The sequence below is a fragment of the Eurosta solidaginis genome, chromosome 2, assembly GCF_040869045.1.
Source record: "Eurosta solidaginis isolate ZX-2024a chromosome 2, ASM4086904v1, whole genome shotgun sequence".
Classification (NCBI taxonomy): domain Eukaryota; kingdom Metazoa; phylum Arthropoda; class Insecta; order Diptera; family Tephritidae; genus Eurosta; species Eurosta solidaginis.
Window position 1 is genome coordinate 264,003,586 of NC_090320.1, and position 15,311 is coordinate 264,018,896.

A 15,311-nucleotide genomic window follows, 5' to 3' on the forward strand; every position below is an offset into this window, starting at 1 on the left:
CGAAATCGGTTGAAGCCACGCCCAGTTTTTATACACAGTCGACCGTCTGTCCCTCCGCTCGGCCGTTAACACGATAACTTGCGCAAAAAACGATATATTCTAACTAAACTTAGTTCACGTACTTATCTGAAGTCACTTTATCTTGGTATAAAATATGGCCGATATCCGACTATGACCACGCCCACTTTTCCGATATCGAAAATTACGAAAAATGAAAAAAATGCCATAATTCTGTACTAAATATGAAAAAAGGGATGAAACATGGTAATTGGATTGGTTTATTCACGCAAAATATAACTTTAGGAAAAACTTTGTAAAATGGGTGTGACACCTACCATATTAAGTAGAAGAAAATGAAAAAGTTCTGCAGAGCGAAATCAAAAGCCCTTGGAATCTTGGCAGGAATACTGTTCGTGGTATTACATGCATATATAAATAAATTAGCGGTACCCGACAGAAGATGTTCTAGGTCACCCTGGTCCACATTTTGGTCGATATCTCGAAAACGCCTTCACATATACAACTAAGGCCTACTCCCTTTTAAAACCGTCATTAATACTTTTAATTTGATACCCATATCGTACAAACACATTCTAGAGTCACCCCCGGTCCACCTTTATGGCCATATCTCGAAAAGGCGTCCACCTATAGAACTAAGGCCCACTACGTTTTAAATAATCATTAACACCTTTCATTTGATACACATGTCATACAAACACATTCCAGGGTTACCCTAGGTTCATTTTGCTAAATGGTGATTTTCCCTTATTTTGTTTCCAAAGCTCTCAGCTGAGTATGTAATGTTCGGTTACACCCGAACTTAGCCTTCCTTACTTTTTTTTTATCTACATATAATCATATAATACGTATATATGCAGACTTATCTGCTTTTATATTTACGAATGTATTAATATTTATTTATTTATATTGATTGTTTATTAATTTTTTGCTTTCTTAACGCCGATTACTTGCTTCCACTGACATTTTGCTTTGCTTTAATTCAAACATATTTGGTTTTTATCCGCCCCCTTAAATTATAAACAGGTACACACCCCAACAACTGTATAATATTCATGCTATACTGTTGACCCCTCGCCTGTTCCCCTTTGTTGTTCTTAGTGTCTTCGTTGCTTTTCAAGGTAACCAATTTTTCTGTTTTGTTGCTCTCAAATTTAAACAATTTTGCTCTCTTTCACATGATTTCCACGTTTTGGGGTTGCTACAATACGGTAGTTTACTTTGCAAGCTTAGTTGCAGGTACATACATACGTCTCCAGTAGGGATGTAACATACTTTCGATTCCAAATGCGATACGTCGGATATTCTGATTGATTTGAATTTTCAAGTACAGTTTTAGTTGCTTGGAATCGGATATATAACGAGAGACGCTTAGTATAATATTGAATGAAAAAGAAAGTTTGTTTCGCCCATTCAGTTTCCTGGCGAGTCATAACACCAATCTCAACCAATGATTAAAGACACTTTTATTATTATTCGACATCCTCTTCAATCTCAATGATGCACATACCTAGTAACAATGATTAGTTTCAAAACTGACACCATTGAATATACATATCCTTGGTTAGGAGCCATAAGGCAGACTTGGTTAATTTTGTGAGAAGGTCTCTCAATATTTGTGATGTTTGCTCTTCTTTCAAGATTTGCTAACATGGTATATCTCATGTGCCTGCTTCCACCTCCAGTTTCGATTTCGATTCCGGTTGCGGTGTCGGTAAACACATTTCCATCACATCTCTAGTATGTAAGCTGAGGGAAAAATATTTACAAGTAGAATCGCCATTTGAAAAGAAAAATCTCATCAATGAAAATGTTTTTGAATATTTATGTTTTTCGTGTTTTTATTATTATTATTTTTTTTTAATATTTTTTTTATGTGTAACCGGTATTAGTGTAAAAGATTGCTCTTCTCAGTAGAGGTTATCATATGAAGGAGGATGCTAAAAATGTGCATATGTATAGAAATAAGTAAATATATGTGTATTAGCACATTGTCGCATCTTGTAAATCACACTCAAATACAAAAGGTCGAGCACTTAAACCCAGCAGTTGAAATCACGCAAACCAGTCCTCCGATAAGTAAATATATAATTAGGGCCATGTAAGGCTAACAAGTCCGTTATACAACAGAAATAGGTCCGTAATCTGTCGAGCGGCGACCCCGTACAGAAAAACATGTTTCTGAACTTTTGATGTGTATTTGTCCGTGCCTTGAACCCAGTTCCTTCCGTTAGCGTGACTATATTTTCTTTGTGCCGTATCTGCTGTAATATTTATGTTCGCTTCATCAGTGGACCATGTAGACAACCTCAAGCGAAAACTATGTATATGCTCTGTGAGATGCAGCTCTAAAGTCACTCCTGAAATAGAGCTTTATCTAGGGAGGTATGTAGGTATAATGGCTGCGATCCAGGTCGCCCAAGTAGCTAATCAAAAGCCATTTTCATGCTATAGGACTCGTATGTACCTACTGAATGCTAACTTGCATTTATACTACAAATAGTATGGATTTGTTTAGACTAGATCAAGTTGAACTGGCTGGTCCGTGAGGACCTCACATAAACTGAATGAATCCGTAGTATTACACCAGAAGTTTGTTCAACGACCAAACTGAAAACCCCTATTAAAAACTAGGACCTATGTTACAAAATAACTACGTCCTTTTGCAAAAACTAGAAGCTTTCAAGGGACCTATGCCACTTGCTGCTTCCAGATCTGACAACTGTATCGCTCCTAATAATTGTAGTCTAAGCATGGTAAGCGCAGGGCGCGAACACAAAACTTTCCCGATCTTTCAAACGAGTTGATTATAAAATCAAGAATATTTTTCTAATAAATAATAGTTTAAAAAACTAAAAAAACACGCTGTTATAGCAAAACGAACTAAAAAATAGAAAATAATTTTCAATTAAAAAGAGTTTATATAACAGTAGTAGAAGGTCAAACAATCGTTTATAGTTAATCACCTCAAAATAAAATTATAATAAAATTTCAGTTATTAACAGAATAATTTAATTCACAGTAAAAAGCGTGGTTTTCTTATTTGGTCTCTTTTTAGTTCATTAAGTTACGAAACAAATTAACTCTGCAAGAACTTATATTTCATGCATTCATTTTAAAGTTTTATTGAAACTCAAATTCTTCGTGTGATTCATCATGACTATCAAGAAAGGTATGCAGAAAAATAGTACCATCCCATAGCACAGCAATCTTACACTAGTCACGCATTATACGTACAACATGAGTACAAGTTGTGTTTAGATTCAAACTAAGTACTTCTGTATGTAAAACTTTAAATTTATGTGCTGTGACTTATCATCATTGGCAATATACTTATTACTTACACTTGTTGTTGTCTTTCAGTAAGTTGTTCTTAAGCCATATTTTTTCATTGAATATTTACTAGAATAAGCAAATTATAAAATATATACGTGTTTTAATTGAATTCAATTCTATGTAAATTAGGCTTTTTAGTCTTGCGTCGCAATGCTTAATCTATTTTTATTTGAAAAAAAAAAAAAATCAAATGAGGTGTTAAATGAGCTAAATTATCAGCTAATATAAAAATACATATAGATCAAGGGTAAACAGTAAATAGAACCCTATATGTGGTTCCTCAACAACTGGCTGAGGCTCAAGCGTGAGTGAAGCGGGGTGTAAGTGTTGAATCCTCGATGCTAGCATAATATTTTCGCACTACACTCGAGGTTAGCATCATAACTCTAACATGAACACTACGTGGGGTTTCCCTTTGCCTTTTTCAAAACCCTACTCACAACTAACATCGGGACTCCAACATGAATGCATCCTTATGGATTAGGCAGAGAAAAGCCAACTGGAGGACAAGGTAATCTATCAAACCAAATACCAACTACGCCTTTTTGGTACGATGGAACCGAAACTTCATGAAAAGCGTGGGAATGAATTACAAGAGAACTTTTCTACAATGCCTGTTGATTCCTTTTTATAAGCGTTCAAGTTGAAGTATTATCGGTGTTCTAAAACAATGGACTATGTAGGGAAGAGTAGGTAGAGAGGCGATAGTTCTAACGTTCCAATATGGGCGCAACTGATTTCCAAGGCTTTGACAAGCCCTAAAACTAAATCAGTTATGAAAGTTAAGGCTGCATAACAATTGGGCGAAAGTGGGCACTGAATAGGCATACCTTATCCGGCCACTTATTATATTACCTCCTCCTTCCTACGCCTTCCTATTAGTCATAAATTTAGTGTATATTTTGTTCAGTCGACTCTTGAAAGCATTCATTGGCTGGGGAGGGACAAGGTATCTGCATTTGATCTATTTTAATTTGTTGTTATCCGACAGGATGGACAGTGGATGTAAGCGGATCGATTTTCGGAGATCCCTTGTCTGGAGAAAACCAGTCTCGGCGATATTCTATTTTTAGTGCAATTTTTCGTTCCCCAACTAATGGTCGAGACAGAGCTGGCGATAACTTAGTGGTTCGAAATTTTAAGTTGTTTCGCTCCGTCGACATTAAAAAATCGAGGTACTCTAAGTGGATTCAACTATTGATTCCATAAATCTCAGAAGATGTCTATACTGATTGTGGAAACGGAACTTTAGTCAGATTTTTTTAACATGGATGTGTGACTTTACCTCTTGTTAACATATGAATGATGATATTTTTCAACTAACCTACCATCAATAAAATGAGGCATACGTATTTTGGATTCGATTTTTTAAAGTAAAAACGCTCCTAGAGGTCTTTGCGACACAGACATGTGAATACCAGCGGGTTAGGGGGCTTAGTATATACCGGCGGCAGGCACCCCAAGCGACTAAAATACCACATTTATTCAAGGTGTTGTGTAGCGCAACCCTTTCAAGTGGTTGCCAGCGCAATATATACATAGTTATCCAACCCAATTGTCAAACTCACCTACCGGTGGCGATACAGGATTTAACAGCCGAGGTTCTGGTGAACCCAAGTTCCACATGGAGCTAGGGGGTGGGAGGTCATACCAAATAGTTCCCGAGATGGTCGTGCTAGTACCTTAATCGTGCTTGTTACCGGAACGTACCGGATCTGCATCCGACAAAGGATCATCAACATCGATAACACTCCCTCCAAAGCTTTCGGGGAGTATCCTTATCGCTACAAAACAACAACAAATAAAAAAGTTTTCTCAAGTTGATTAAACCGAGGAACGGAAACTATGAAGAAAAGAAACATGCAAGGTCATCAGAAACATTCATAAAAATCGTCGGGCAACTGTGCCAGAGATTTCCCGGTAAATACCGTTCTTAAAAACAAATACTCTGAACTCGCAGTTGAGGAAATCAACCCCACCAAGAATAAGCGCTTTACTTTAGCTGAACTTCGATCTAAATACTGTAATAGGATTAACTCTTACTTCTCCGACATGCCCAATATATGTCCCTCTTGTAACGTTTCCCAACATGACACCAAGCGTAATTGCACTTGCAATATGGATGTCACCAACGCCTCTAACACCCTGTTGAAATAGCAAATTTCCATGGACTTCGATTAGAGAATATTTATGACACTTTGTGAGTAGTCGAATCTATTGGATGGGGCGATGTACTGCTACAACAACAACCATCGAATAATAGCGAGAGATAGAAACTTCCTAAAATTAGAAAAAACTACACCGTCTCTCAAGCCTGTTAAAAAGTCTACATATACGTATATAATGTCGCAGTAAAACATTCGCAGGATACGCCAGAATTATCATACAATTAAAAATCTTTTCTCCATTTTTTAATTTCTGTATATTGAGGACTGAATAATTTCCTTGATGGCAAATTCTTGCATTTAGTGAAACTTATCTATATTTCACAGTTCTAATACCATTTCTCCTTTTAATCATTTGCCCGTTTGTCATGGTGAAGTGTTTGTTCCATGTCTCTGGGCACTTTGGAGAACAAAGAACATGATACCGACGCTTCGATTTGTGAGTTGTTTTTTCTGCACTGCTTACTTCCTCGCTTTACTTCAAAACGCATTTTTTTACATTCTCCAAACGGTTTTATGCTCACGAAAAAGTAAATTGCGTTTTTTCCGCTTCATATTTTTGCCACTTTCCTCTATTTTGAAGATTTGTTGCGTTTCTATAGTTTGACAGACTCTTCGTATTAATGGCCCTTTTTTTATACTCAGCGTGCTTTGCACACAGAGAATATTAACTTTGATTGGATAACGGTTGGTTGTACAGGTATAAAGGAATCGAGATAGATATAGACTTCCATATATCAAAATTATCAGTATCGAAAAAAAATTTGATTGAGCCATGTCCGTCCGTCCGTCCGTCTGCCCGTTAACACGATAACTTGAGTAAATTTTGAGGTATTTTGATGAAATTTGGTATGTAGGTTCTTGGGCACTCATCTCAGATCGCTATTTAAAATGAACGATATCAGACTATAACCACGCCCACTTTTTCGATATCGAAAATTTCGAAAAACCGAAAAAGTGCGATAATTCATTACCAAAGACGGATAAAGCGATGAAACTTGGTAGGTGCGTTGACCTTATGACGCAATAGGCGTGTCACCGATCACTTTTAAAAGAAGGTAATTTAAAAGTTTTGCAAGCTGTAATTTGGCAGTTTATGAAGATATCATGATGAAATTTGGCAGGAACGTTACTCCTATTACTGTATATGTGCTAAATAAAAATTAGCAAAATCGGATGAAGAACACGCCCACTTAAAAAAAAATTTTTTAAATCAAATTTTAACAAAAAATTGAATATCTTTACAGTATATAAGTAAATTATGTCAACATTCAACTCCAGTAATGATATGGTGCAACAAAATACATAAATAAAAGAAAATTTCAAAATGGGCATGGCTCCGCCCTTTTTCATTTAATTTGTCTAGAATACTTTTAATGCCATAAGTCGAACTAAAATTTACAATCCTTGTGAAATTTGGTAGGGGCATAGATTCTATGACGATAACTGTTTTCTGTGAAAATGGGCGAAATCGGTTGAAGCCACGCCCAGTTTGCATACACAGTCGACCATCTGTCCTTCCGCTCGGCCGTTAACACGATAACTTGAGCACAAATCGATATATCGTTACTAAACTTAGTTCACGTACTTATCTTAACTCACTTTATCTTGGTATAAAAAATAGTAGAAATCCGACTATGACCACGCCCACTTTTTCGATATCGAAAATTACAAAAAATTAAAAAAATGCCATAATTATTTACCAAATACAAAAAAGGGATGAAACATGGTAATTGCATTGGTTTATTGACGTAAAATATAACTTTAGAAAAAAACTTTGTAAAACGGGTGTGACACTTACCATATTAAGTAGAAGAAAATGAAAAAGTTCTGCAGGGCGAAATCAAAAGCCCTTGGAATCTTGGCAGGAATGCTGTTCTTGGTATTACATATATAAATAAATTAGCGGTACCCGACAGATGATGTTCTGGGTCACCCGGGTGCACATTTTGGTCGATATCTCGAAAACGCCTTCACATATACAACTAAGGGCCACTCCCTTTCAAACCCCTCATTAATACCTTTAATTTGATACCCATATCGTACAAACACATTCTAGAGTCACCCCTGGTCCACCTTTATGGCCATATCTCGAAACGCACGTCCACCTATAGAACTAAGGGTCACTCGATTTTAAATAACCATTAACACCTTTCATTTGATATCCATATCGTACAAACGCATTCTAGAGTCACCCCTGGTCCACCTTTATGGCGATATCTCGAAAAGGCGTCCACCTACAGAACTATGGCCACTCCCTTTTAAAATACCCTTTAATACCATCCATTTGATACCCATGTCATACAAACACATTCCAGGGTTACCCTAGGTTCATTTTCCTACATGGTGATTTTCCCTTATTTTGTCTCCAAAGCTCTCAGCTGAGTATGTAAGGTTCGGTTACACCCGAACTTAGCCTTCCTTACTTGTTTTCTTTCGCTATGGTGCTATAAATGCAAGCAAACTTTGGAAATGTCTCCTCGTTGTGTCTGCTACTTTGATTTAGCGCTCGAACGCTTTACCACGCAACGCTTGCCACAGCTTCATCCTCATTTGTGGCCAACACAAATACCTGCATATATATGTAGGCTCCTGCAAAGCTTTGAGGAGCACATTAAGTGTGTGGCTGTTGGTGTCAATGATGTTAGCTATGCGCTGAACGATGGGCTCTCATGAATTCTCAGTAAGTGATAAATGATTTTTAACGATGCTTCCATCTACATAGCTCGCCTATTTCTTCGTCACCGTACATATTCGTTGCGCTTTTGTCGAATTCAATGCTTCTCGAAGTGCTCTTTGTGAACGACACACACACATACATACACACAATTTTTTGTTATGCTCCTTCGATTCAGTCGACTTTTTTGGCGCCTTTTCCTTGTTCATTCATTGTTGTTGTTTATTTTTGCATCAAAATGAAAAGAAATTCGCCTGAATAATTGCTCGAGGACATGAAGAGCATATTGTTGTTGTTGCTATGGTTACAGCGTTGTTGGTGTGCATTTGGTTAAAGCAAAAAAGCTGGAAAGCTAGTCAGACCTGACAAATAAATTGTTGTTGTAGTGAAGGCAGTGAGTGTCATGGTGTTATGTGTTTGTTCGTTTTATCTATTATCCTTTGTCTTTTAAGAGCCAGGATATGGGACATGTGTCTAATGATAGGCGCAATATGAAACAAAAAATTTGGTGAAAAACTAAATTTTGATGTTTTTATACTGATAGTTTTTTTTTTCAGAGGAGAAAGCATTGTAAGCCTTAAAGTCAGTGTGGGACTTTAACCAGTACTAAAACTCCTACCGTCTAAGTACCATTTCCCCCCGGTAGTACCGTCCGGTATTCGGTCAGGAGGTGGGTTGAGCGCTAGGCTCTACGTCCGTTGTGGTCATATTGGAAAACTTTCTCAGTCGCACGGCGTTGGATAAGCTGGGGCGGAAACCAGTTAATGCATTCGCCGGTTTCGTCCCGCCCTTACTTACTAACCATATAATTTCTACTTTATTACTTCAACCGCTGCTGGAACGGTTGGAGAGATCTTGTTTCCAATTCGTACCTCCACGTTTACTATTTGATTTCTTCCTTGCATATTTCGCTGTTGGAAAGGCCATGTTTCCAATCCTGCGTTTTGTATCTTGTATCTCTTTATGGTGCTTGGTCCCCGGTGTCGCGGCGCAGCCTTTTCAGGCTTCTTAGCCACTTCATGACGTCTGCGATGACGACGTACACCCTGCCGCATATATGCCTTCACTTTGAGAGTGAAATCTTCCCCAAATATGCTACGTAGTCTCCATCTATATTTTTGGGACCTTGGGTACTCAAAAAATACATAGAAAACATATTCTGTTACTTTACCCCCACAATGGTCGCGTATGTTATTCTCATCGTGTTTGGAATGGCGGAGATACTCCTGGAAGCATCGACGTCCGGTTAGGAACTGGGTAGGGTATACACTGAAAGAAATGGTGCTAGTAAAATCAACAAATCTGTTCTGTTGTTATTGACTTAACGGAGATTCGGTGCAATTGATCGAATTACGGTTAATTCGAACGAGTTCCTTGTCAAGCGAACAAATTAGTTTAGTCATTTCAACAGAACAGAAATTGTCGCTCTTAAGTTTACAAAATTTTGTAAAATTGACAGATTCCTAATCAATCTAACTGATTTTTCTGTTAACACAACTGATCTCACTGGTAATTTAAACAGCGATCAACAGTCAATACTTGAGCAAATTTCAAAGAGAATTTTACGCTCACTGCGCTCTCTACTTTGTACTTATGACGATGGTGCCACTTGTTAAAAAAAAAACACCAAAGTAAGAAAACCACCAAATCGAAAAAACACACAAAATGGGAAAACAACAAAAAACAAGTTTTTCAGTTATCACTACAAAACGAAAAACCCTTTTTTGAATTTACTGGGCAAAAAATTATGAGATACCGGGACTCTTATTTATCGGGTACAATTTTGCAACTTCTCGTCCAAGCGAAATGCAAAATTGCGCCCTCTTGTTGCAAAAGTTTTGTTTGAACGAACAGGATTTTTCCAAAGTTAGTAACATTTTGTTCAAGGTTTTACGAATTTTCACTCACGCGAACGTATCTAATAAGATAATAAAAAAACATCCTTTTTTAATGTTGATGTTTCCGACAAAATAAAAGTTTGAGTTGTTTTGGAATCGTTTCAACTTAAAGTGTTGCGAAAATTAAACTTGCCGAATTACATGTAAAGTTACTCCAGTGGTTGAGATCGGGATCATTCGGAACTTTAGCGTTGCTACCCAACGATTCTCTAAGTAGTTATATCTACGTCACCGTTAGTTTAGTTTATTATATGTGGTATCACAACGGACCGTCATGTTGTCCAAGTGAGCTTCCTCTATCAGGGAAACTACCACCCAACCTAACCTAACCTAACCTACTCCAGTGGTGAATTACCTTCCTGCGATTTGATTATTTACTTTTCTATAACTTACTAGTTCTCTATTTAAAATGTTATGTCAAACATTTATACTAAAAGTTTTGTTCGAAACAATCAAGTGTGGCAACTACATGCGAAAAAGAAATTGAGAATGAGCTGAGCTGCAACTGAAAGAATTGAGAAACAGTTTTGTGACTACTATTTTCATTTCTATTTGCAAAGCCAAGTTCAAAACTGTAAATTAAATAAATTATAAAACATAAAATTTGGTGAAAGTGCGTTTAATAAAACAAAATATTAAAGTGTATAATGTTTAATGTGTGCCAGCATATTTGATGTAAGCCCAATTGACGTTCTGTTAGTAAGTGCCTGCGTGGTGTGATTGTAGCCTGCTCCGCCTGCCACACCGTATTCCCTGGGTTCGCACCCCGGGCAAAGCAACATCAAAATTTTAGAAATAAGGTTTTTTCATTAGAAGACAATTTTTCTAAGCGGAGTCGCCCCTCGGCAGTGTTCGGCAAGCACGCCGAATGTATTTCTGCCATGAAAAGCTCTCAGTGAAAACTCATCTGCCTCGCAGATGCCGTTCGGAGTAGCCATAAAACAAGTAGGTCCCGTCCCGCCAATTTGTAGGTAAAATTATAAAGGACCACGACGCAAATTGGAAGAGAAGCTCGGCCTTAGATCTCTTCGGAGGTTATCGCGCCTTACATTTATTTTTTCAAACGGTCAATTACGAATCAACGATATGTGCGCAGTTGATTCAACATCTTGTTGCGATGGATAAAAATTGACAAAAATTTCGGTTGAATTGACCCGTATTTCGGTTGATTTTACTAGCCTTTTTCTTTCAGTGTAGAAATTCACTTTGCCCTGCTTTCTTGACAGCCAGTGTTTCAAGACAGGAATGCAACAGCGACCCTTTTCCGAATTATTCCATTTCATCTAACTTCGGGGCGTGTAGTTTCCTCTTTGGAAATAATCGCTGCCCCATTTTACAATATGTCTACCGGATACATTTCCACCATAGCTGCTTTGTCGTAAACCGTTTTGAAAGCATTACATACTCGGAGCGCGCACAGACGGTATGTCGATTTTACGGCGCTGAAATATGACAGGTACTCTGGTGCCAAACTGGAGCAACATAGAGTATTTGGATTTTTACGACGTGTGCAAGTAATTGGCGTCATCTTTGCTTTGGTCATCTTGCATTTAATATTATCCTCGATAAAGGCATTACGGGTTTTGATGCCTTTTCGTTAGCATAGTCGAGATGGGCTTTCAATATGTTGCTTACGGAACTTATCTACTTTCTCCTTTAATTGACAATTAAAGCAAAGTACGAGCATTCCTAACATTCATCCGAAAAAGTCTGACTCTATACTGAGACCAACCAACATAGCTATTGCGAGAACTTGTGATTCAAATATCTATTCATACTATTCTTTGTTCGCTCTTTGTCTGACACTCATCTTCATGGCGCTTCATCAACACATTCTAACATATATAGAACATCATTAAATATTAATGAGATAAATTCTGCTCCTGTATCTAAAGCGGTGGTCAACAGCATTGGTCGCGCTAAAGCTAGTACCTATGCTTCTTCTTTAGTTAAAAATAATAATAACAATGACACGCACAACAAAACTGCAAACAATACTACATTAAAAACCAATAACACAAAGCATGCTGTTGAGTCACAGTATGTTGATGAGGGTAATAAAGGCAAACGTACAGGTGTTAGCAAACGTCGTAAGAAGTCGACCACAGTGGGTTCGTCAGCTGCATCTACATCAACTTCTGCATCTACATCAACTTCAACATCAATTTCTGCTTCGACAGTGGGCTCATCACCTGCATCTACGTCAACTTCTGCATCCACATCAACATCTATTTCTGCTTCGACAGTTTCCGTGGTGCAACCTGTTGGTCCTAGGGAGGTGACTGCCGTTCCGCCTCGCAGAGCAATTTTTGTTTCTCGGTTGCATGCTTCATTGACTGTCGATGATATTTCAAATTATATATGCTCTAAACTTAATATTAATAATTCTAGTGTTGAAGTTTTCAAATTTAACTTTAAATATGAAAGGGAAATTTCATCTTTTAAAATAACTGTGCCACACCTTTATGTTGATAGTGTTCTTGACAGTTCTTTTTGGCCGGAGCATTCTGTGGTGCATTTGTACAAGAGAAATACCAATATAGTGCCAAAAAACTCTATTACCTTCACCGCGGGTACAGCAAAAAAGTAGTCACCGACTCACTCTCTATAGTCGTTCATTACCAAAATGTTCGTGGTTTACGATCTAAATTAAATACCTTTTTTCTTAACAGTTTCGCTTTTACAGCGCAGGTTGTTGCTTTCACCGAGACCTGGTTAAAACCTGACAATTTTAACGCTGAGCTTTTTTCAAGTAACTACGTCGTTTACCGGCGTGATCGTATATCTAGAGCAGGCGGTGTTCTTATTGCTGTGGACTCAAGTCTTTCATCCGAGTTGCTGTTGTCGGACAACGCATTTGATATTGAGTTTATAGCAGTAAAGATTTCAATGCGATGTTTTAACTTATATATTTGTTGCTCATATATTCCGCCCCGGTCGGATATGTATGTTTACAATTGCCATAATTTAGCTATTCGAAACTTGTACTCTCAGTTGCGAGACAAAGATCGCTTAGTCGTTCTTGGTGATTTCAACTTACCCTCGGTAAATTGGATTAGCTTGAGCGACTCAAACACTTTGACTCCCACCTGTCAGCATGATTTCGTTAAGACTATTTTAGATACATCTCTCGTACAGATCAACAATGTTTTAAATTGTAAAAACAAGATTCTTGACCTGGTATTTGTGGATGAATCAGTGGGTATTGCTCTCAATCGTATTTCTCCTTTATCTTTTCCAGAAGATCCCTTACATCCTACGCTTGAAATAGAAATTGATATTATTCAGCCTCCTATGGAGCTGTGCTTTACAAAATTAAAATCTCGATCCCGCTCAAGATGTTTTTATAAGGCGGACTTCATAAAACTCAACGAATTGATTGCTACTCATGACTGGTCAGATCTTTATTCGAGTAAGGAAGTCAACTCAGCGACTTCATTATTTTACGGTATTTTTGATGGCTTCTTTGAAAGCTGTGTCCCCCTTCGATGTGTTAGTGCTGGAACAAGTAAACCACCTTGGTTCACAAGACAACTTATTAGACTCAATAATGTTAAATCTAGGCTTTATAAACGTTTCAAGAGATCAGGATCGTCTGCCGATTTTTCTAAATATTCGGTTGCTCGTTGCAACTTTTATTGTCTAAACCAACAATTTTATAAATTGTACTTAAGCAGTTGTAAATTTCAATTTTTCAACAATCCGAAAAGATTTTACAGTTTTGTTAATTCCAAGAGGAAAACATCTGGTTTTCCAGCTACTTTTTCTTTTGGTTGCAAGAATGCTAGTTCTGATAATGATATTGCGGAATTATTTGCAGAATTCTTCAGGTCGACCTACTCATCTAAACGTTTTCAACCCGGTCAACATTCCTACAACTTGGAAAGTTTTAATTGCATTCCTAATCCAGTAATTGATAAGAATACTGTTCTTCAGAGCCTTCTCGGTTTGAAACCGATTTTTTCTCCGGGTCCAGATGGTGTTCCTAGTTGTGTACTCAAATACTGTGCAGTTAACTTATCTGAGCCGATACATAAATTATTCCAATTATCTGTGGAATCTGCCACTTTTCCATTGATTTGGAAGAAATCATTTATTATACCTTTACACAAAAAAGGTAGTAGGTCTAGTATCGAGAACTATAGAGGTATAGCTAAGCTTTCAGCTATTCCCAAAACATTTGAGCGAATAATTACATGTCAACTTCAACACATGTGTAGCTCCATATTATCGCCCTGCCAGCATGGGTTTGTGCCGCGTAGATCAACTACTACCAACTTGCTAGAGTTTACTTCTTTTGTAATGGATGGATTTTTAAACAATAGGCAAACGGATGTGATCTATACCGACTTCAGTAAAGCGTTTGACTCTGTCAATCATGAGCTTTTAGTTTACAAACTTGATTTACTTGGATTTCCAAAGCATTTGCTTGCATGGCTCGAAAGCTATCTCGCGAATCGGACTCAACAAGTTTTGTTTAAAAACAGCTTTTCTAGGTTGTTTGATGTAACGTCTGGTGTGCCTCAGGGTAGTCATTTGGGTCCGTTACTTTTTACCTTGTTTATAAATGACTTACCACAAACTCTCATACATTACCGAACTCTTATGTATGCAGATGATGTTAAACTTTGTTACTCATACTTGCCTTCGGAGTCTTCCCGTGTGGAGTTTCTTCAGGCAGACTTGGACTCATTTCAATGTTGGTGTACTGCAAATTTACTAGTTTTGAATTGCTCGAAGTGTAAACTAATGACATTTCACCGAGTGAAGCCAAGTTTGACATCGTATACGTTAAATAGCACGCCTTTGGAGCGTATATCTGTCGTAAGTGATCTAGGCGTTCTTTTTGATCCTAAACTGACTTTTAATACGCATATCTCATCAATGGTAAGCAAAGCAACGGGTATACTCGGTTTTGTGAAGCGATGGGCTAAGGAGTTTAATGATCCGTATCTGACTAAGACCCTCTACACATCGTTGGTACGACCAATCTTAGAGTATTGTTCGTGTGTCTGGTGCCCAGGGTATCAAAACTTTATAAAGCGTATTGAGTCAGTACAGAAGCAATTCATTATATTTGCACTACGTGGTCTTAACTGGGATTCTAGTGTGCATTTGCCACCATATAGAAATAGGCTTCTCCTTATAAATCTCCCAACTTTAGAAAATTGAAGAACTTTACTCGGGGTAATGTTCATTCACAAGCTCATTATGGGC